General features: G+C 39.9%; 1 protein-coding gene across 4 annotated transcripts in view; it reads left to right on the top strand.

The window, feature by feature from the left end:
- PLCB4 (phospholipase C beta 4) overlaps nucleotides 1-23,267 on the top strand; it is a 241,450-nt gene that overhangs the window by 480 nt on the left and 217,703 nt on the right. The window lies entirely within an intron of this gene.

Here is a 23,267-nt window from a genome sequence, read left to right as displayed (position 1 = left end):
CTGCGAACCCTGTGTTTGCAACTCAAAATGGTGGTGTTCCTTTTTGGAGGGGAGGGAAGATTTTTCTAAATTTTTTTTAAATACCTAGATCACCTTAGATTTGCCTTCATTTGCCTTAGGTCAATTCTTTCACTGTGACTGCCCACTGCAACGCTTTCAGGGAGCTGGAGATAGCCCCTGCTGTCTCTGATGTCCCCATTGGAGCAATTAACAGGCTGCCTTTGGGTTTTTTTGGCAGAGGAAGGTTATCTTAGCATTAGGCAGAAGGTGAAAGCCAATAGATGCAATGCTGTCTTAGTTACTACTTTAATGAATTTCAGCAAGATTCTAGGGAGCATTGGGTGTTTTTTATCTTGTTTATCAACTCAACAAATGTCCAGAAATGCTGAGGGCTCCATCCCAGTACAGGAATGTTTTTGACCCTTGTGATCATCTTGGCTACAGTGCCAATAGAGCTTTTCCCCCTTCTCAGAGCTACAGATACCAAGGTATGCAGGTTACAACAAGGCTTTAGGGGTGTGTTAGTGCCAAAGAAGGGGGGGTAGAGGTTCCATCTCCCCTTTGTTTATACTATGCAGATACAGGTTTTGAGGCCAAGTTTTTAAGGCAAAAAGTATGGGATGTGTTAAGGCTCAGCATGCCGAGCCTTAGAACACCTGAAACTCAGGTGGAAATGTTGCATGTCAGCAATTATTCCCATCCTGAGCCTGCTGTGGAGCAGGGCATCAAGGCTTGTACAAGCCTTAACTTCCAGTGAATATGACATCAAGAAAGGCCCATAAAATCATAGTTTATGCTGGAGTCCTCCCCATTGGGCAGAAGGTGGTTTGGGGGATCTTTTTCTATGTCCTCAGAAAGAAAAAGGAGTGGTGCAAAGCTGGTGGCAGAGAAGGCATCCCTCTTCCCTGTGTGGAAGTCAAAGGTGATGTTACTGCCTGCAGGAAGACAAAACAGAACTGTGTAACAAATGTATTCCATTCTCTCCTCTTTCATGCTTCCAGATGGCTATTACAAAACACAGAGACATGGTATATGCCTGAATCTGCAATGGATGACAAAACTGTGTTGGTGGATCTTCTAACCCCTTTCTGTCTGGACCCTATGTCCTTTGGGGTGTGCTGCTAATCCCTGTGGCTCTCCAAACTAGGCTTTTTCCTTTAATGTCTAATTTTCCTGAAAGATGTGAGAATGGCTAAAGGACATAAATTATTCTTTCCATAGCCTATTATAGCATATGATCATTAAATTGCCACCAGATCTGTCTCAATTAGATAGTGGAAGAAAATAATATTATGCTCATCACCAAGCCAAGAGAAGGAATGGGTCCAAACCACTCCAGCTTTCCACAACTCAGCATTGTGGATGCAGATGGTGCAAGTACTGTAGGATAAGCACTTGAATTTGTTTCTTAGAATGGCCCTCACAACGGGGGCCACATTTACAATGCTGTAAGTCTGACAGTAAAAACCAGTGTAGTGTATCTGCTGTGGGCTGATGGCCCAGAAATGTCCTGAAGGACAGGAGTTGGGCATGCAAGGCACTCATCTGAGAGTCAAGCTGGGACATCCATGAGACTTCTTTATACGAATAATTAACTTATTTGTAGTGATAATTCTCATCAGTAATCTTACTGGTGCTCGCAGCAGTTACTGACTGCATTCTTGCACTTGCTTTGTAAGCAGCAGAGGTAGAACTGTTCCTAATCTGGGAACTGGAATCTGTTTTCACAAGACTGCAGGAGATGATGCCTCCAAAAAATCAATAAACATAACGTGCAGTAAAATCAAAGTTACCAACTCTAAATTAGAGAAGGCCATAAAACCACTGACGCTAGGAGCTATGGAAAACAGGTAACTGATTAAGTGTGCAGAATTTTTCTAAAAGGGGGGGGGAAGAGGGATGAAATATGTTTCTATTCAAAGATTTTTAGGGTATCTTTCTGACTAGCACTTCATAACACAGAAATACAGGCAGCAGTCAACAGTGCCTGATCCTGCTTTCCCTGACAAAATTGCAAGCTGTCACTGGTTGCAGCAGGAACGGGACTAGTCTTACTTGCAAATAAATTACATCAATTTACCAGGCAACATTCCATTTGAGCCACACTGTGGATCTGATTGCAAAATGAGCGTATTCAGATGTACTAATGGCCAGGTATTCACAATCACTGCTGCTGGATTCAGGCTAAATCTGTACTCTGACAAGAGACTTGTAAGGCAAGAAGTGAAGACAGCAACACCCCATTCAGGCACAGGTCTGCTAAGAACCCCTATTGCTATAAGACATTTCTGCCAAGTTTGCTTTTAAAAAAAAAAAAGTATTTAATAGTGGATGTCTTTTCTTGTATGTCAAACACTAAGTCTAACTTGAGGTGATTGGAAGGTATACTGCACTGTTAGTTCTGACTGTGTGGCTGCAAAACAACAGTCTGTACATACAATTTCCTGAATATATCTCTCAAAGGTAATAAAAAAATGGCTGAGCAGACATGGAGACATTATTTCTGTCCTAGACAAATCACATCCCTGATCTGATGCATCATGTGGGACTAAAATACTTGCCCTAGCCCAAGTGCAGGAGTAACTATGTCATGTGTCCTTTTTTGCCTTTCTTTAATTTTGCTAAATGTAACCTGACCTTTATCCTTCACTGTATCATCACAGTGTCTTTGCAGACACAACTGATGGGGACTGGGGAAAGCTCTATTTAATTATGCTCCACTTAATAGTGGAAAAACAATAGTACAGGAAAATGTGCATGTGATAAATCCTTTTCGTGTGTATTAATTTGAGATAGGCTTTGTGGATTAAAAAGATCTTGTATTGTCATTCAGAAGAACTAGTTCCTAGCCAGTGTCATAGACTGAAACAAAATCAAAGTTTCTGTTTTTCCCACATTCACTTCTAAAGGCTTGAGCTGTGCCTTACAGTTCTTAAGTGTTGTTGCTGGTGACCAAGTAGGACTTCTCAGAAATGAGAAGCTACAGCTGGGCTGCTTTAAAACTGCTCTCTCAAATGAATGTTAATGAACCAACAGCCATGTGCCCACACCCTGAGACAGTGATTGACGTAAAAGATGTGATTTCTTTGTTATCCTGGGATCAGATGTGTTGGCATGACTGTATTTTTGAACCAGTTGTGAAAGTTGAACAATACCAGCTCTAGAAGCTATTGATAGTGTATTACCATTTCAAAAGAAAAAGATTTTTTGAGTCTCTTGAATGTGCATTAATACTAAATCTTCTGGAAAACTTCAAAACGTGAATTTGCTATAAGTCCCCAATGACAGAACATCTCCCATGAGAAAGAATGAGAGGGGAGAGTGTAGCTCAACAAATTCGACAGTTTAAACATCCCTAGAGGAAAAATACAACCAGTGGAAGTATTTTTGTATTTGTGCTGAATTCGGAGGAGGGGGATGTGTTTGTTTTCTTAAGCAAATGACCAAAGGCATTTCTGCAGAGTAGAAGATAGATGCACAGTTTTACTACCTGTAAAAATCTAACTTGGGATCAGTGGCCTAATAGAAACAGTTGGAAACTGAAATTTTTAAAATATATCTCTGTCCTGTTTTGAACCAGGCAGTCAACACTGCAATTTTAGTGCATGGATGTAAGTTGAGAGGAAGAAAAGACTTATCTACACAGACTTGGAACATTTGGGGCAAATGTTCCAAATTAAGAATGAAAACATTCCATGATTTACGTCAAAACTATAAAAATAAGCACTTTGCAGAGCTCATGCCCTGACTGAAGTCAGAATCCCTCATCTAAAACATGCAGAAATGACTTCTAATTACTCCAGCTCACGACAGATGAAACTCTCATTGGTGTTCTACAGTTAAAATATCTGCCCTATCTTAATTTTTCCCCCATAACCATTCCCAGATGTAAGAGGTACTGCATAAATATCCAGAACAACACAGTGATACCCGTAGAAGAGGACATAAGAAAGGGGGAATGGAAAAACCAAAAGGCCTTATTTGTAGCTTTTACAAAATTAATTTTGAATGATGAGCCTCCCACAAAGCTTTAAGTAAGCCTGTGGCCCCGCTGGACTAAACCTTGCCTTAAAAGTATGTGCACAAAGAAAGCAGGCAAAAAAAAAGATTCATTTCCTCTCTGTCCATCCTCAGCAAACTGCACCAAGGCAATGGACGGAACAGACAATAAAAATGGCCTTGAGTTGTGGTGATTCTCAAAGTGCCTTAGCTCTGAGCAGAGCTGCTGTGCTTAAACAAAAGCATTTTCCCATATTCCAGATAGACTTGCAAGGGTAGCTACACCAATTTAACAAATACTAGCAGTACAATCCTCTACAAGCAAAACTGTATCACCCTCTTGATGGACAGAAAGTGTTCAGGCTAAAAACAGTGGTATTCTATGTTTCAATGTCTGTTCTGGTGTGTAAGTGAAGTCCTCTCCTTCTGCATACTCTAAAAAAGACCACTAGAACGGACTCCCTGCAGGGATTATGCTCTTTGCTACCCTATGAGGAGTGCAGAGGTTGAGCGTGCTCATCAAGAAAACTAGGTTGTTGCACAGCATTGAGGAAAGGAAGTTTGGGAAGTGAGAAATTAAAGTTTACTTGCAAATATGCACGAGGTTTGCGGAATTAAACTCTGAGAACATAACATAACTGACAGTTTTTGGCACCATAAAATACTGACGGCTCTTTGACCTGGTGACTGTGCCATCAAATGAGACTGGCATCACAACTTGGAAGTAATTGATTAGATGTGAAATAGTAATGTTTTTGCAAAGGCACTGCTTTAGAGTAGCAGACTGTATCATGATGACCTCCACAGCAATACTGTGTCAGCTTGAAAGGTGGAAGTTATCCACAAAGCTTCATTCTTCAACAAATCTGTTCTAACAGCAAAATCACAGCCTTCTGCCTAAGAGATGCACGCCCACCTTCTCAACATGCTACAAAAGCTGTTTGAGCATCTGACTGAGCTAACAGCAGCAGCATGTGACAACATAAACAAGTGGGAGGTCCCCATCAAAGCACAGCCCAGTATGGGACAAAGTGGCCAGGAGTGCTGCAGACCTGGTGCCCCTCAGTGGAGCTGTTAGTAGAAGTGTTAAGACTGATGCTAGTGGGAAGGTCTGTATGTGAAAGCAATGGAAGGGGTGAGCAGCAGTAGAATGGTACTGAGAAGGCCCATACATTAGAAGGCAATGAAACATCCAACACATCTACAAGCAGCTTGTCAGCCCACCTAATACAGGAGACACAGGAGAATGATCCAATCCTAATACCTCACGGGTGGGACACGATGGAGAGACTGACCCTCATTGTCTCTTAATGGATATAAAAAGGCATCTCCAAAGCCAGTGTCTGGTTGCTAATGGAAGGAGTAGTCAGAGGAGTTTGTAGAGGCCGTTTTTTTTATCCATAGCATCAGGAAAACTTCTGGATACCAGCAGCCTGGTGTCCATGAAGGCTGCTTGAATGCACACTTTCAGCTGCTTGTGAGCAAGTAAGTGAGAATGTGAATGAACTAATTCATATTTCAGTTTTTAAATGGAATCATTTTCCCCTGAAATATGGATTTGCTAAACCAGGTTGCAAAGTTACTTCCCACAGCTTAGTCCTTGCAACGTGATCTGTAGAAGTGTTTGATAGTGTCACTGATTTGTAAGTAAAGAAAGAAAATAACTACGTCAATCTGTAGAGTACTTAAAGCTTGTCTAAGCTGCCAGTGAGGTTGCCTCCTGCCAGCAGCTCTCAGGTGTTGCTCCTTAGGCTGGAAAACTTCCCTTTTGCTATGAGAGCTCCTTCACAACAAGTGTCAGGTGCAGAATGAAGGCATTCCCTTGACAGAAGAGAGATGCTGATTGAGGCTACCTTGACTGTCAGAGTGCAGCACCAATTTGTGGTACATTGCCTAAGACAAAAGGCACTTCAGCTGGGAGAATCATTTCCAGTAATGATTAGGAAAAAATTTAAACTTCTCTGAATACCTCTTGTCAAGCAAAAACATACTAAAGTCACTATGAATTTCTGGAGAATTTGGCAGGAGTTTCCTGTGGGGAGGGCTCCACAACACCTGACTAGCAAGTCATTTGTGTTTCCTTACAAACTATCACTGTTGAACAAATGCTTTCACCAGAAACTGGAACGGAGTGCAGCTGGAGCTCTTCCCTCAGTACTTCTGTTGATTTTCTTCCCAAAGCTGGAAGGGAATGGTAAATAAGAGAAAACTGTATATGTGTATCTGTGGAAATTACTAACATAAATGAGCAGGATCAGTCTAAAAAGTTAAAGTTAAAAAGATGTTGTTTCAAAGTGCTATGTGCAGCTTGGGTAGGTTGAGGGGGGAGGCATCTTTTGAGTTTATAACTTCTAGGTATATCCATTTTTGGCATGTTGCTGGATTACTAAGAGGGATCTGTAGCACTTGTGTGCAGGGCAAAAAGTTCTTCAGGAGAAGAAATAGTGTTTTTCCAGGTGGATCATAATGAACTATGGCCAAAGGCCACAGAAAAAAAAACTCTTCTCACTGGCATTTAGTCCTCTTCCTCAGTGAAAGATGGCATATTGCAGAACAGATGATTTTCCTGGATTTTTTTTGCAGTGCTTTACACTTCCCAGGAGTTGTTTCTATATGACTTGTAATAGAGCTGTCAAAATAACAGCTTGCAGTAGGGGGTTGTGATCACACCTCTCCACACTGTGCTTCCCCCACCTCCTGCAGCACCTGCTCCTAATGAAAGGCTTGAGGATGGGGCCAGATCAAGGTGACACTGCCTGTAAGCACAGGATGTGTCTCAGTGCCCGCTTGGCTGACCTTCCCAGCAGAGCTGTGCCTCAAATTCCTGCACACTTCTCTCTGCTGAAGTTTTAAGAACCTGGTCTCAACTGCGGGCTTGCTCTCCAGTACTATCAGTGCCTGTCTCAGCCTACCCACCATGCATGAGTCCCTGCACCTTCCTACTGTTTCGGTGATTTTTCTCTCTTGCTCCATGACTTCCAAAATGGTTTTTGCAACCAACAGTTTTGTCCTTTTATGTTCTGCCTTCTCAGGCTAGTATTTTTGCTCTTGCTGAACTGCCTGTGTCATGCATGAAACAGACAGGACACTGTCCCAGCAGTAGCTGGCTGAAAGTACTGGGCTTTAAAAAGCAATGGCTGCTGTAACTTGTCAGGGCAAGGAGGGCAGAGTTGAGATGAAGACTGGTTCACGTTCACTTTGAAATCACTCTTGAGTAGACTGAGTGCACCTCCAGAAAATATTGCCTTAGGCCTACCTGGCAACAGAGAAGGCAACACCTCTGTGGTGGTGCAGTGCTGGTTCTGCCATGCCTTCACCCCAATGATTATTGAAATTTGTCACACTCAAGTCACCTGACAGCCCTTGTGAGGTTGGAAATAATTGCGTAATGTTGAATAGGTGGAAACAACAGGGCAAAATATTCATGAAGGGACTACAATCACCATCCGTCAATGTCCATTAGTGTTTGCTTGGAGACACTAGCCTTTTTCTCTTCATTAGGTATCTTAGGTAACCTAAAGGTTCCTGCTTGCAAGGCTAGCATTTTATGCATGAGAGCAGCACCTCTTGAAGACCAAAGTTGTAGGCTGCACAGGTCCAATATATCGGCTCAATCAGATGTTTAAGTATCTCTGCAGGAATGATTGCTGTCATTAAATTTGCTGATTAGTGTTGTCATATCTATTTGTAGAATACAGTATAATTTATGGTGAGATCCCTGGAGGATCTTCAGCAAATGCTACAAGTAATTGAATCTGCTGATTTCTGAAGGTCAGATGAAAACTGAGAGTTATCATAACACAGATTATGTGGTGATGTCACCAGATAGCTTTATATTTCAAATTTGCATCCACTGATTTTTGCTGTAGACTAACCTTGCAAAAGATGAGTGAATAAAAGTATGAAGAAGCCTAACTTCTATTTAGCAAAAACCTGAGGTAAATTTTCAACCCTTTCAGAAAAAGCTATGCATTTCTTGAAAAGATGAAAAGTGAAGGAGACTTGTACCACTGAGCCAAACGGGGAGGAGAAGCCTCAGAGAGGTAATTTAGGGAAACATCAGGAAGTGGTTTGGGTTATCTTACTGAAGCAGTGGCTCACTGAGGAACTATGAGGCTGAATGCTGCAACTCCCACTCATAGCTTTGATGCCCCAAGCTGGCACTGTTGCATTCTGCTTCTGTTCCAGCAACCAAGCAGATTTCCCTTAGCAGTAAGGCTAATTTTGTCTGAGTAGGAAGTTGTAAAACTGAGGTCTTCCAATTTGGTTTGAACAGACTTAAGAGTTTTTCTGTGGAAGCTGGATGGAAACAGAATGAAGTTCATCTGGCAAGGGGCAAGGGATGGCTTACTTCTTAGGGCACTGGGTTACACCACCGCCTTGCCGGAGAAATGGTTTGCCAAAGAGACAAGGTTAGTGGAGGATAGTAGTAACAAAGCTCTAAGTATGATGTTGAATTATCTGCACCAAAACTGCTCAATGATAAGAAGTGGATATTTCATCAGAAGAAGAAAAAAAGCCAAATTTCTCCATTCTCCTAGAAAACCTTTCAGTTTTCTGGTTTAACATAGTTTGATCCAAACTAGTTTCATTCCAAAGGAACTTCTTGTAACAAAGTCAAATAGAGATTTATTTAAAAAACAAATCAACAACAACAAAAAACCTTGGTGTGATATGAATAGGCAAGACAAGGAGTGAGTGGAAGCATTTTGGAGAGAATGTCACTAGAAAGCTGCTGGTAGCCACTGTACCCTGTATGGTGTGCATTACAGCAATTCATAGGGCACACGTCGCTGACTACTTGAAGCAACTCCCATCCACTGATGCTTTGCAGAGGGAAAGCTGTGCTGGGTTGACAAATTCTGCAACCAAAGCGCCTATTAAAAAGGATAAATGCAAATCCACTCAGGAAAGCCCTTCCTCAGAATGAATCAACTTCTGTGCTTTTTCACTGCAGGAGTACTTGTGTGTTGCAACTTTTCAACTGCTCTGTAAATCATCAACCTGGAGCACTACAAGCTACACAATGACTCCATGACCTGCCAGAACAATAAACTAGGGCTTTAAGGCCATCCTGCCCACAAAGACTTGAGCATATACCTTACTTCATGTAGCCTAGTGACAGAAGCATGGATGTGCCCAGCACTGAGTGTGTGCTGCTGTGCTGTGATGGAGCAGGGCCTAAATACACACGGACACTTCAGAGGCAACTGTCAACAAGGCTTCCTCTCCTCAGGAGGATGCTTTACTTGCAGCAACTGTGTGGGAGCCACTGCCTATAAATCCTGCAGACTTTGTTTTGCCAGCAACCAGGAAGGGAGCAGTAAAAACCTACCAGGTTGGTTGGAAATCAGCTGAGTGACAAGGCTGTGGAAAAGCCACCTGAAAATAAACGGGCAAATAATAAAATGCAAGATCAGCCTCCCAGGGTGAAGTTGGAGAGAGCTTGTGTCTCCAGTTGTGTGCAGTGGCTCTTTCCTGTACTGGGCATGGGTATTTGTGGGGGGGAAAAAAAGAACAACAAAAAAACAGGGCATTAGCAGAGAGAGGAATAACATGTCTGTGTGCTGCTCCCCTGTCTGCATTTGGCATGCAACTGGCAGTCCATCTCCGACTCCAGGATGTGAGGTGCGGCCCTCCATGCTGCTGCTCCTCCTGGAGAGAATAGCATTTCTCTGCACTGCGTTTATTTTGACAGGGGATATATGAATACCCTGGCAGCCTGTTGTGTCTCACAGCATTTCTGTGACTAGCAGAACAGGGAACTCATGGTACAAACAGTGGAAATAGGTTTTCTTTCCCAAGTATCATTCCCTTTAGGGTGACGGTGGGTTCAATCTGACAAGAGGAAGCTGTCTGCCACAACAGTCCTAGTGTACCAAGTGTGGATCTGTTACATTATTTTAGTGCTCTCTGGGGAGAAAGTGAGGGCATGTGAAAACTGATAAATAACTGCTCTCAGTTCTGGGTCTCTTATATAAGATGCTGATTATAGAAACTGAGGTGCACGGGAGTGGGACAGAATGCAAAGATCAGGCTTTTTAAAGGAAAGTAGGTCTGGGTTTTTAGGGGGTAAATGGAAATTACCAGCCTTCATTGAGGCTTAATAAATTCAAATAAAAGGGTGTTCTGTTGTACCAGCAAGTCTATCTTGGCCACAGAATGAAGTGCAAGAGTCCTTTGCTGAGAAAGTACCACTTGAGGGGAAACTTTATGTAGAACTTGTCTTTAGCGATGAGATGATGTATGGCAAATTCAGCTGAGCACAGAACTTAGAATAAATGACTTAATAGCACAAATGATTTCTGAAGGGAGCTAAACAAGTATTGTCCCAAAGTATCCAAGTATTTGTGTTCCTTCCCAAGCTTGAATCGTCACAGCTGCATAGAAAGCAATTTTGTTGTCAGCCTGGCATTAATATTGGTTAGTGAAGTTTTTTTGCTATGTTTTCCTCTCCTTAATACTCAAGACAATTTATAAACCTAAGCAGAAAAAAACATCTTATACACAGGGCTTAGGTAACTTCAAATTGTTTTTTAGAAAAGAGCAGGGTTTGGACAGTGTTAAGGAAGTCTACTATTTTAATTCTGCGCACAATTGCTCACAGAAAAATAGGGAAGGGTTTCATAATGTAACATAATCTTGGTGCAAAGAACAAAACATTACAGTTATTTGCCATCTCCTTCTCTTACAAACACAGACTGCAAGTTGCCAGTTCCCTACAACTGTTTTGTTATAGCCAAGTTAGGAAAGCTGTGGGAATGGAAGTGAGCTTTCTAGTTCATAATGCTAGTGCCCAAGGCCCCATACCTTCATCATAATTGTATCAGTAACGTGTGCATTTATAGATTGTGGCAAATGTCTGGAGAATGCTCTTCAGTATGTCCTATTAATGAACTGATCAGTCTCATGCACTAAAAAGCAGACATGTAACAGTAACATAATTGAGTCGCATTTCCTCAGTTGGTTAACCATATTGGATTTCTGACCACTATATCAAAAGCAGCATCATAGCTTTCTTTGTAAGTATATTTTTGATACATAAGTGATGGAAAGTCTCCTTTGGAAAAATCATTGTCTTAATGTAAGATGTTAAGTTGAAGGAGAAGACTAGATATGGGAAAACAATAAGTAGGTGGCCAGCGTGCTGACTGGTGGGTAAGTTTGGACACCAATGGCATTTGTTTCTGGGTATTTTTCTATCACTCATTTCTACCACGTATCTGAATTTGGAGTGTACTTCCCATGTAAATTCAGACAAGTACACAATTTCTGCCCTGAGAATATACTTGTATGATTTTGGTGCATCCCTCCTTTGAGCCAAGTTCTCTCTCATCGTAATTAGCAACAGTTTAAGTTGCAGTTCTTGTGCATAAGTCTTGCTCAATGAACAGTTTCCACCTCAGTGGGACTCTCTGCATGCCTATTTTAGTGCTAGCATTTGTCAGCGGGTCAGCACCCACTGGGATGCTGAAAAAGATCTATTCAGTCTAGACACACGTTATTTTAGATCACCCCAAGGACCATTGTGAAACGCGTTGCCAGCTAGTAAGCCTCTGACCCATGTACTCCTAGAGCAGGTCTGCTGGATTGCCTCATCTGTGTGATGTGCCCCAAACCACAGGCATTTCATGGGTGTTAATGAGAGTTTGTTTTCCTTGTATCGCCGTACAGAGAATAAGAAAGATGAGTATGTGTCTGTATTACAGTGTTTTCATGAGGCAGGATTGATAAACGAGAAGCAAAAGCATATTAGGGGAAGGAGTAAAGCTCAACTGACACGGCTTTTATAGACTACAGGTTTTGAGTACTCCATTCTGTGATTTTCCATGTATCTTTCAAATGGTGCATTTTCAGGACAACAACCTCATCAGCGTATAGCTGGGAGATCTAATCCTGAAGCTGCTTATGGCTGTGCAGAAATAGGACAGACCTGACATGTCCACATAGAGAAATAAAGCAGAATCTGGCCCCAAATAACCGTGGCCCCTTGCAAATGGGGCAGTCATGTCTTGCAGTGATGATGAACTGACATCTTGCCAAGTGACCTACAATTTCTCCTTTCTCTCCTACAATACTGCAAAAGGAGGAGCAGAGGAAGCATATACTGCTTCTTTCCTATGACAGTCCTGCGGAGGGGGGTGGAGAGGGGGGTGGAGAGGGGGGTAGAAGTGGTGTGTCTATGGGAGTTTGTACAAGTTTGTGTGTTTAGCAATGTCTTGTCCTTGTTTGTTTCTTTTCTTACAAGTCATGAAAGAAGAGTATTGTCCTGTAGGTAATGAAATACAGTAGCAACCGGGTAATCCTTGGGTATAAAGAAACCTTTGTGCACTGGCAGTTGAGCAACGAAGATGGCAGAAATAGGTGCCCTATCTAGATTTTCGATGGAAAAAGGACTTTATTTATTGAATAAAGTGAGGTTTTGTTAGCTAGGCCACCTTATTCCTGCAGGGAATCCTAAGGAAGGATTTATGTTAAATGTTCTTTGATTGTAATGATACTTTTTAATAGAGCACTGAATACTGTGCTATCTAAATCTGAGCCCATTCCTTCAGCTCAGAAATGGTAATAGAAGAAGGTAATTTCTACTGTATTGCAGCTTCTATTTCTTTCTTTTTTCTACTGTATCTTAATACTGATTTACAGACTTTACCTACACAGCTATCCAGTTCCTCTCACCAGTATCTAGACGTACAGCTAACCTAAACAAGCTTGCTATGTTCATCAGCTCCATACAGTACAACTAGGACAATGAGCATTGAGATGCCAGGAAGAATTATGACTTGATTTTCAGAGTAGGTGAGGGCAACTAGCACAAGGTATTGATTTCATTTGATTTCATGTCATATTTGATTTGCTCAGGATCCTCAGTGCACATTTTTAAAAAGCGCTGTAGATTTGCCAAAGTAGCGTTTTTCTCAATATCTGCTTCAGTAAGATCAGCTCAGTGTTTTTTGAGAAACAAAAAATAGATGAAGCTTTCCAAACAGAGTTTTTTTCTGTGTCAAAACAAAATATGCCTAGCTAATCTAGGGTGCCAGCAGGACCTAACACTTTTGAAAGGTCTTACCCAGTGGTTTAATTCACCCTTCAGAAAGTGTGTCATAACCTCAGTATCACAGAGGTACTACTTCACTGAAAGTGTCACAAAAAGCTTTGCTAGATTTCAGCAATTTGGTGTTCTGTTTTTTTTTTTGCCTTTTTTTAAATCATCTCAAAGTGTAACATCAATAGAAACTCAGGAAAACAAATAAGAATACTTTGATTTGTTTCAAATCAAATTTGCAGATGGTTTGGGCTGTATCTCTTTCAAATGTATGATTAAATGAAGTCCTGCCATTTAAACTATTCCAAATAGAAATGCAACCATTTAGTGATAGCTTTTTTGATCTGGTTTGCAGTACTTCTTGTGATTAGCCTTTGGTTACAAAGGGTGGTGAGCTGCTCTGCTCCCATCACTGGGACGCAAAGCCTGACGACTAATTATGTTATTTGCATATTTCCTAGTTGTTCACTGCTTTGCTTCTGATAAATTTAGCAAAAATTTCCAGCTGTGCTGAGACTATGGAGGCTTGGGGTTAGAGCTTGAATAAACTGTAACCTCTTGTTTTCTCCTATCTGGCTCTGAATGATGGTTAATCACACTATACCCACACATTTTCTACTATGAGTTTTTAGGGGAGTTTTCAGTTAAAGTAGATTAATTTTCAACAATTTCAAACAAGTAACTTTAATCAATATAATTATTTCATTTTTTTTAGTAAAACCCTCTTCTTTGTTATTTTCAAAGAAGGCTTTACTTTTGCACTCGTCAGACTGAGTAGGTTTCCTGGGGAAGATCTGTGTTTGCTACAATCAGAAAGGCAAAGGTAAGTGCAAAGGGATCTTGTCTATCAAATGTGGGGTCATGTGCAGGAATGACTTGTAGTCAAGCTTAAAATACAATTTCCTGTTAGCCCTTCTTTGAGTTATTTGAAGAAAGATTTCATTCTGAAATCCCATTTTGAAATTTCATTTTGAAACCACCTGTATTGAAAGTCTACCATAGTTGTATACTGTCTCTGCATCTTCAGAAGTTAAAACCCTAGTTTCAATTAATTTATTATTATTTTATAAAATAGCAATAGCATTCTTCCCTTGTCAGAGAAGGAGAATTTCTTCCTAAATCCATTCTTTTGGTGCAGAGCACAGTAACTACTACAGGCTACTGGACTAGCAGGACAGTACAAGAAAATGTGCTAAGGAGAGTGCTGTTCCTCTTCGATGCGAGTTCAGCACTGGCATGGACAAATATGCATTAAACTGAATTTTTATCTGCTGGTAATGAAAATCTTGTTACGTAACTCTGCCTTCAGGACTAAACAAGTCCTCAAGTGCATGTTTAGTATGCTCAGATGAGATCTGAGCTTTTAGGTGAGGACTTAGGAGAAAGCAGATAATTCAAATAGCATGCTTTCTGCCAATTGCCAGAAATATTTACGTAGCACACCTATATGGAGTGAAGATCTTTTTCTTGTCTACCTGCAAGCATATGTACTAACCTCTTACTGGGATCAACACTAGATGGAGGATATTTGTTTGTTTCTTCTCTGACATGGAAAACAATCTCTAAAGTACCACTACTCCATCTAGGTCCTAGAAAAGTGAGGGGAGGAAGAAAGAAAAGAAATATCATTTATATCAAATATATTATAAAAGTTTGCACAGGCCAAACATGATAAATGTTTGCACCACAGACTGATGGTCTTTCTGTCAGCTCTCACTCGCCATCACAAGGAGATCAATTTGAAATTAATCTATACGGGGTAGAGATATTTTATTTTCATTGTTTTTATCCTGCTTATTTTCTTCTGCTTGCCCGAACAGTTGTCATTAGAGCTCGTACAGCAATGCCAATTCATATGAGCTGGGCCTTTGGGCTTTCTGTCCTTTATTTGGATAAAGGCATATTAGCATGAGATACACTGGGTTTATTAGATACTGATACTTTGCAGTTCTCCCACCCTTGTCCCTTCTCCAAAGCTCCTTGACTCTATTAGCAATCTAGTCAGAAACTCCTGTCTCTCCCCTTGGTCTGCAATTTCACACACACTCCTGCTACCGTCTGCTATGTCTCTGTTTCATGAAGCTTCTCTCTTCATCTTTATATATTTTGTAGAGTAACTCGTATCGTGATGCTGGTAAGAAAATCTGTTTATCTATTTAATATTATTATGACCATTGCAAGTGTGGGGCAGTCGATACTTATGGGGAAAGGAATAATGAGTGAAATGATTGGAAAAAATTTATGTTCCCAACAAAGCTGCTTAATAAGCAATCACTGAAGACATTGCACAAGTGAATATCTGCATACTTTAGTGTATTTTAAATTTTTTTCATCAATATTCATACTGTCTTTATTACTGTTTCATTAAAGAAATCTACCAATATTTCAGCATCACTATAGAAATGTTTGGCTCCAAAGGGGTCATTCTGAGTGAAAGTAAAAAGTAACTAAGTATTACATCTCTCATGCAAAGGTGTGATGTGAGGCCGTTTGTCTTCATGAATTTTGTTCTCTTAGTAAATCTAATTTCTGGTCACAGCAATTTTATTGTATTGATTTCTAGCTTTGTACTTGCGTGGCAAACAAGATTTCATCATAATTCCTGTCTTGTGTCAGTAAGTCCTTTCCTCTCAAGCAAATAAAATATTTTAATCTCCATCCCTTTGTAGCATTCATACACAGCTGTATGCAGCTCACTACATTTGCTCACAGTTATAGATCTGAGTATGATGAGAGGAGAAGCATACGTGTGCTCCTGTCCCCATTAACTCTTGTTAGCTGATGCCTTGTTGTCCCAGGCCATACCAGTTTGCAACTGCACAGTTTCTCCATTTCCGAGGGGACTATGTCAGCCTTGACTTATGCCTGCATTGCAGTCGCAGAAGCTGCTGGACTGTAATACAGAGAGGCATAAGTAAGTCTGGTGACTAGGAGGTTGTTCAGCCACAGCAGGGAGCTCAGTGCAGGCTGATGTGATTTTTGGTACCAAGACTACTTGAGACATCTCTAGCTTACTCTACACTCCTTCATAGGCTCTTATGCTGATATAGTTTTAGCCTTTGCTTCTGCACATCACCCTCTCTGGCAGAGAACAGTATACATAATCCTCAGGTGTAGCAATTAAGTTAGTGAGAAATTAAAAATTTAAATGTGAGTTTAAAGGGTCAATAAAATTCTGGATATTCTATATTCACAATATTCTGTATTTCTGTAGAAAACTGACTGCCATCATTCAGCTGATTCTGGATCACAGTCTTTACATACTTACCTTTGTAGGTTACTTGCAAAGAAATATAAGTAAGTAAAAATCCTCCATGTGACTTCAAAACTAGGAATAAGTTGAGATTTTCCCAGGTTTAGCCCAGTAATCTGTTGCTCTTGCATTCCCACAACCAGGTATCTTGATTACTATACTAAGCATGCTAAAGAAATGTAGATATTTCAGCTATAAGTAATACCTTGTAAAGGAGCAGTGTATATATTTAAAGTGAGTAAAAGGCCAGCAGATGTTGTGCCAAGATTAGGATATAACAGTTTTGCATCAATCTGAGATCTTCTCCTTGAAGGATTTGTTCTTGAGAGTTGTGTAACACCTTTCCATCTGCACTGACCTCTGCGATAATGTGTATCAGATATGTAATAATATCAAGAGAACCAGACAGCAGCCTGGGAGTTAGTACAAGGGCACATGAATAATGGCATTATTTCCAATCAGAAAATTGCTAAATTTAAATCTATTAGTGAATCCAACAGCATACGGTACAGCTCTGTGCCTTATGTACCTACACAAAACTGTGTGGATAACAGGAAACAATAAGGCTTGAAGGAAAGGCTGGGGAAAAAATCTCTATGAGCATGTAGAAGGGAAAATTAAATGTTTAGTGATATTTTGTGTTTATTTCAAGGTGCTTTTAAATATAAATATCCTTCCCTGAATAAAGTGAAAGGATAGGTCACAACATGAAAAAAAAAACACATGAATAGGAAAATTCTTACTCCCTTGGAGCTGTTCTTTGTCTTCAGTGGAGGTATTTCATACAAGGCAAGGATAGGTGCTTGAACCTGCTGTGTACACCATAACAGAGAGATGGGCTAGACTTTTTGCTTAACTTAAAATTATCCTCAGCAAAGCTATTGGTGTGAATCCCAGAATGCAGGGCAGTCATGTGCAGCTAAACATGTGAGTGCTTAAAACAAACCTCACTTACACATACATGTAACTGCCACTGAAAATATTGAACAAAGTGAAATGCTTTAAACAGGGATGGATTCCTGGTTTTGGGATTTTTGTGAGTAAACATGGCATAACTGGAGCTGTTATAAGCAGATTTGCTATTATCATTAAGAATGTCATCTGCATCTAAGAACAGAAAAGTAATAACCTGCAAAATTAAGATAGTGCAAATGCAATTCTAACATTTCCCAGGAGTATCTGGCTTTGCAACTTTAGCAGTGTCTGCACAATGCAGGGCTTTTTGTCTTTTATGATAATAAATTAATTCAGCATTTACAGTCAGGGAGTTCTAAAAGTAACAAAGCTAATTCACTGTCAGAAAAACATGAGGCTTTCCCCTCCGAACAGCAGGAAGATGATCCAAAACTAATAATGTTAGTGGTGATTCCTGTTCTGTGTTTATATGGTCAAAAACAGGAAGCTGTCTGACATTGATAAAAACCTCTCCTGAAAAGTTGTCATCTATATTCTAAATTATTCAGTTGAATGCATTGCCGTTAATTGCATACTAAACAGGAATCAGGTTCTTAAAAGATGAGCTAACAAAACAGTGGGTTTGCAGTGCTGTCTTTTTTGTTGATTTAGTTTCTTCTTTTTTTGTGTGTATGGAGAAAAGTCTTATGTACTCTTTTTCACAGTGCATTAACTAATTATAGACATTAAAGATGAAAAACACCTATTACTTCATTTAAATCTTCCCTTACCTATTGTCATAGCCGGCAAACTCACTTCTTTTTAAACACAGCTTGCAAGCTCCTCTTTCATTGTGGCAGAGAGCATATTTTACAGTAAAAAAAATACCACCAAAATAAAAATTATCACTGTAACTCCCTTACCTGTCCAGGAGGCGTGTATTTCCAAAATCCAAGTTCGCTGCTAGGACATCTTTGAATGATGCTTTTATTTACTGCAAATGTAGTTTCCTCTCCTGCTCTTGTCTACAAATCCGTTTCCACAGGGCTTCTATTGTAGTGTCTGCAAAACACAAAGCTGGCAGTGAGCACATGCCGCTTTAGAAAGGTAGAATCACCTGGATTTTATTAAAAGACAAAGTAGACTCACAGTGAAATACAGCACCACATGAGTGAGCTTTTTCTTTTTGCTTCAATACTTTATAAACTGCAACATTATTGGCAATGGGGAAATGGTAACACATTTCTCACCATTGTGATGGGGGTTTTAGTTCTAAAGGGATATCATACAAAGAGTAGGCTAGCAGAAGTCATTCTTTGCATGTGTAAGGAATAAACTACTCCTCATACTTAACTGCATCATCAAGAATAGTCTTTATGCATTGAAAACAAAACAGGCTTTGACTTCAGTCTTAGGTTGATGATTGGACTTCAGCACAAGCTTCACTGAATAACCAAAATTGTCCATGTGTACCTGGTTACATATGGTCGCTTGTTCTTGGAACACCAGCACTATGTTGCAATACCTGTTTGTATTTGGAGCTTCCTTTAGATCAGGGGAAGCTTGCTGTGAGCTCTAAGATGTCAAGAACAATGAAGAAACTATCTCAGATAATAGGTCCTTGGAGAACTGAGGATCTTAACCCATAGTCAAAGTAGAATGACAGTGAGTCTTCCCCAGTTTTGTCTTTCTTATCCAGTCACACAAGATGAGCTTCTCTGTAAAGGGCAGCAAAGTCCTAAGACAAGTGCAGCCAAAAGACCCAAGCTGACAGTTCCCTTAACCAGAGAAAAAAAATTCTGCTTTTTTTGTGAGGCCAAGATGACCACTTGCATCCATTTTCTCCAATAAGAATGGACTGAGGTTCAGTAGGTAACTGCTGGCAGTCAGGTGCCTCAGTCTTCAGGACGACAAAGTAGGGAGCATGTACAAAAGTTTAGATAAACTCAAACAGGCTGGTCCATTGCAATGTGGAAAACAAATCTCCAAGGTTCTGCTGTTGTATCTGAGGCTCCAGAAAATGTTTCTTCAAAACTATTGACTTGGGAAAGCATGTGATTTCTTACATGAATATGGCCCATCAAGCTTCATTTTGACAGTTCTTTACTTTTAAAATATTAAGAACCAATTATGAATTTCTACTACGGTAGAATAATACAACTTCTAGAATTTCTCCTCTGTTTCATTATGCTAGCATAATACTAAAAGGAATTATTGTTTGGTTTTCATTTTAGATATATTACTCTGTTCTCATGCAAACGTCAGGCAGAATTGCACCATTTAATGGTTAAGAAAAGAAAGAAAACACCAGGAAAGCTGGTTTTTCACCCAGTCTTATTGCCTGGAGTTCTAAATTAATTATCCATCTTAAGGGAAAATGGATGTTGAATAGGGAATAGGGCACAGCTGTTGAAGCAGGGTATAAATAGGAAAGGATTTGAGAGCAAAAGAAAATTGTGCACTTCAAGCTAGAAATATGTGTAAGGCAGAAAAATGTTCTTGGCTTTAGTCTTTTAGGATGAATTTGACACTAACACACATATCAAGCCCTAGGTTTTTCTAGGTTTTTTGTTGTTGTGTTTTTTTTAAAGTGATTCTTTACTTTGGTAATTAAGCCTGGGGGAAGAACAAAGGTGTGCTCTCACCAGGAAGGTCCCTACATAGGGATGTGCATGACCTGTGATGTTGGGGCATCCCTTGCTCTGCAGTCTGTCTGCCTGGGTGTGACACAGTGCATGTGACTTCTGAATACATGTGTGAGAACTGCATTCTCTACTGAAGTTATCTCAAGGTGCAATAAATATTCATCTGACCACTGCTGCAATGCCGATGCCTGCCTGTGTACACAGTGATTCTGTGTGTATAGTAGGTCTGCATTTGCATACACACTTGATTTCTAATATCTTGAAATGCCAGCCATAAAGACAAGAATAAAAGCACACAAGATTTGCAGTAGTGATTAGACTTTTGCTCTACCACACACAGTGTTCCAGATGATGTGTTTAGAAGAAGGGAGTTATGCGAAAGTGTCTTTTGGGGCATCTTTACTTGCATCAGTATGAGGCTTAAGTCCTGAAGCATATTATATATGCATATCATATCCCATCTAAACATACCTGTGTGTATAGACAGACTACGACTATTACTTCAATATTCTTGGACAGTCTTTCTGGTACAGTATTGCTCCTGTTTAAGCTTAATCATCACCAACAACTTAAAACCCTGAATCGGCTTAACTGAACAGAATTAAAAAATCCACAGACGAGCCCTGAGAATTTAGAATAGTTTAAGCTATGCTGATGTCTATTCAGGTCTGATGGAAAAGCACATAGGACATTATTGCCCATTTATTCATTCTATGAGAATAATTTTTGCTTCTCCTTCCATGTTTTGGTAATCATAACATCTGAATCACTGTACAAAAACAGAATCAAAATGTAGGCCAAAAGATTAGAGAGAGAGATGAGAAATACTGGTTTCTTCAAATTATGGTTACCTAGATATGATAAAAGTAGAGGGCAGGATCACAAAGAGAACTCAATTATTACTATTATATCTTTTTTAAGCAAGTAAAGTTGGGAAAATAAAAGTTTCTTCGAAGGCTTAAAGTAGACTATGAAAAGCGTACCATGGAGTTTCACATGAACTTCTGGAAAACAAAGTAACAGTCAAACTTTCAAAAGGTTTGCTTTTTTTTTCTTTTTTTTTAGACAATCATGAGTTCTGATTGGAAGTTTTTTCCCCAGCTGTTATTGTTGTCACATCCCTTTTCTGCCAGTATTCAACTGGGGATTCCATACCCAAAAAAAGTCTTATCTCTTCTTTCTTCAAGCACTAACAATTGGAGTTCCCTCTTTTATGACTTTCCAGGTAAGTACAATTTTAGATTACAGTGTTTGGAATGTGCCAGCTTTAATTAAGAGCTGCTAAAACAAGATTTCATACTAGCCCTGCTGGTGCTCATTGATTGTTATGAATCAGAATTATTTTTGGTTTAGTTAAACTCTTTTTCGTGGTTTCTTTATCTGTATTGACATATGGAACTTATACTGCAGTAATGGCTGTTGTGCAATATGGGAAAGAAAAATTGTTAATTGTAGAATAAGGTTTATTTAGTGAATAAGTGAGATTTTCCAAAGTGACCTTAATAGCTAGACCTAGATGTACAAAAGATCCGTAGTGCAGTGTGCTGCAGTTAGCTCTGGATGCTCTGCTACCACAAAACTTACACAGCCAACTAGGTGCCTTCTGTGATGCCTAGAGACAAATGTCTGAGAAAATAGTTCAGGAAAGTCAGTACATTGAGCCACCTAAGTTGAATGATTTGAAGAAGGATGAGGTTTCTCACATTTCACATCAGGAGTATTTTGAAGTGTTGGTGCAATTCAAAGCCACGAGCCTTCTCTTGGACACAGATGCTTCTTGGGGAGAAGCAGCCCAGGGCTGTATTCTGCACTCAAGATAATGAATGCTATGTACCTCAGTACAATCCTGGAGCTGCTCCATTTACTTCAGGCTTTCACTGATCAGCTATGGTTGAATTAGGTTCCTGGCTCTGGAGGTGTAAAAATTTACACTGCTTGTACTTTTACTATAGAGGCAATAGGCACATTGTCTCCCAAGTATAACATAATATTCAGATGACTTCAACTACATATCCCAATATATAACTTTCAGTCTCACTAGTATAAATTATTGGTACTTTTTATCTCTGTCAGTCTTCTTTGCTGAAGGCACAGTATGGTGCTAGCAGATCTATTCAGGTTGATCATGAAAGGCACATGAGCAGGCTCTGGAGAAAGAAACAAGAGTATTTCTGTTCCAGGTAAGGTCCTGCTCTCCCCAGCTTAGTGCATGAAGCCAGATCTTTTAATGAAATGGTACTGGAATTACAGGAGGACATGTTAGTGTAAATGTGTTTTTGTTTTTTAAAAAGATCCTGGAGATTGAGTATGTCGGGGAGGATAGAAAGTGTGTATGCATCAGGATTGTTTGGGGGGAAAGGAAAAAACTGAGTTCTGTAGAGAGGCTTGGGGTAGAAATTTCAGCGTTTCATGCAACAGAATGGCATGCTTCTCAGTAAAGCAAGTTTACTGACCACAGAGTGAATTCTGGAAGGGAAAAATATGGATAGGTCTGACTTGAAACAGAAGGTGTGTGAGAACTGGGGACTTTCAAGTCCCTGTAAGACTTGCATGAAGCAAGAAGGAGGAGCAGGAACAGAGAAGAAATGGAGGTAATGTGTGTCAGTACCTGGGTTTTCTGGGTGTTTCTTTGTCAGCTAAAGTAGGACTGCTTTGAGAGCTACTCCAGATGCCAGTCTGTCTAAATGCCCCCCTGTTATTGCTCCTGAATCGAAAGCTCGTGGTATGCCTCATGTCTTAATGATGCAAAAAGGATGTTTACAGGACTGAAAAACTGATGTAAACAGTACTCTTTTGGTTTTGTTTTGGGCAGAGGAGTTGTTCAAGTCTGTAATGTGCTGTCAGTGTACAAGAAGTAAAGCAGAGTGCAGGGGAAAGTGTGTTAAGCCTACAGAAACTGAATGAGGCTCAAGTCTGATACAGCAAGATCTCAGGGCACTGAGCTAGTGAGTGCTCAACTTGAGCAGTAATAACATGCCCACCCACTTTTACAGAACAAATAAAAACAGTTATGATTGTGCATGAATATGTGCACTTTTGTTTGTTTCCTATGGTAGAGATCCTTCATGTAAGTCTTCAATTTAAACCAGTGAAATTGGAGCAACATAAAATTAATTTCTCTAGGTCCTGTTCTGTAAGCATCAATTATAATATCTAATCTACATGAGGTGCTGCTATGATTAGTAACCAGCTCTTTATTATGCTGCACCAAAAAGCATTCATATGTGCTCACATTAAGATGTAAGATCATACAAATATTAATTCTAGAATCATCCAAATGTTAACAATTGTTTTTTTCCTCCTAAGGGCATAAACAGCTTTTTGATTAGGTATTCATGTTCCACTAAAATACATTTTAAGAGAAATTTCTCAGTAAGAGCTTTGCTTGACAGTGGGTAAAAAACCAACATATTATCGGAAGGTACAGAAA

The sequence above is a fragment of the Numida meleagris genome, chromosome 3 (genome assembly GCF_002078875.1).
Source record: "Numida meleagris isolate 19003 breed g44 Domestic line chromosome 3, NumMel1.0, whole genome shotgun sequence".
In the NCBI taxonomy this organism is placed as follows: domain Eukaryota; kingdom Metazoa; phylum Chordata; class Aves; order Galliformes; family Numididae; genus Numida; species Numida meleagris.
This window is presented reverse-complemented; position numbering and strand designations above follow the sequence as displayed.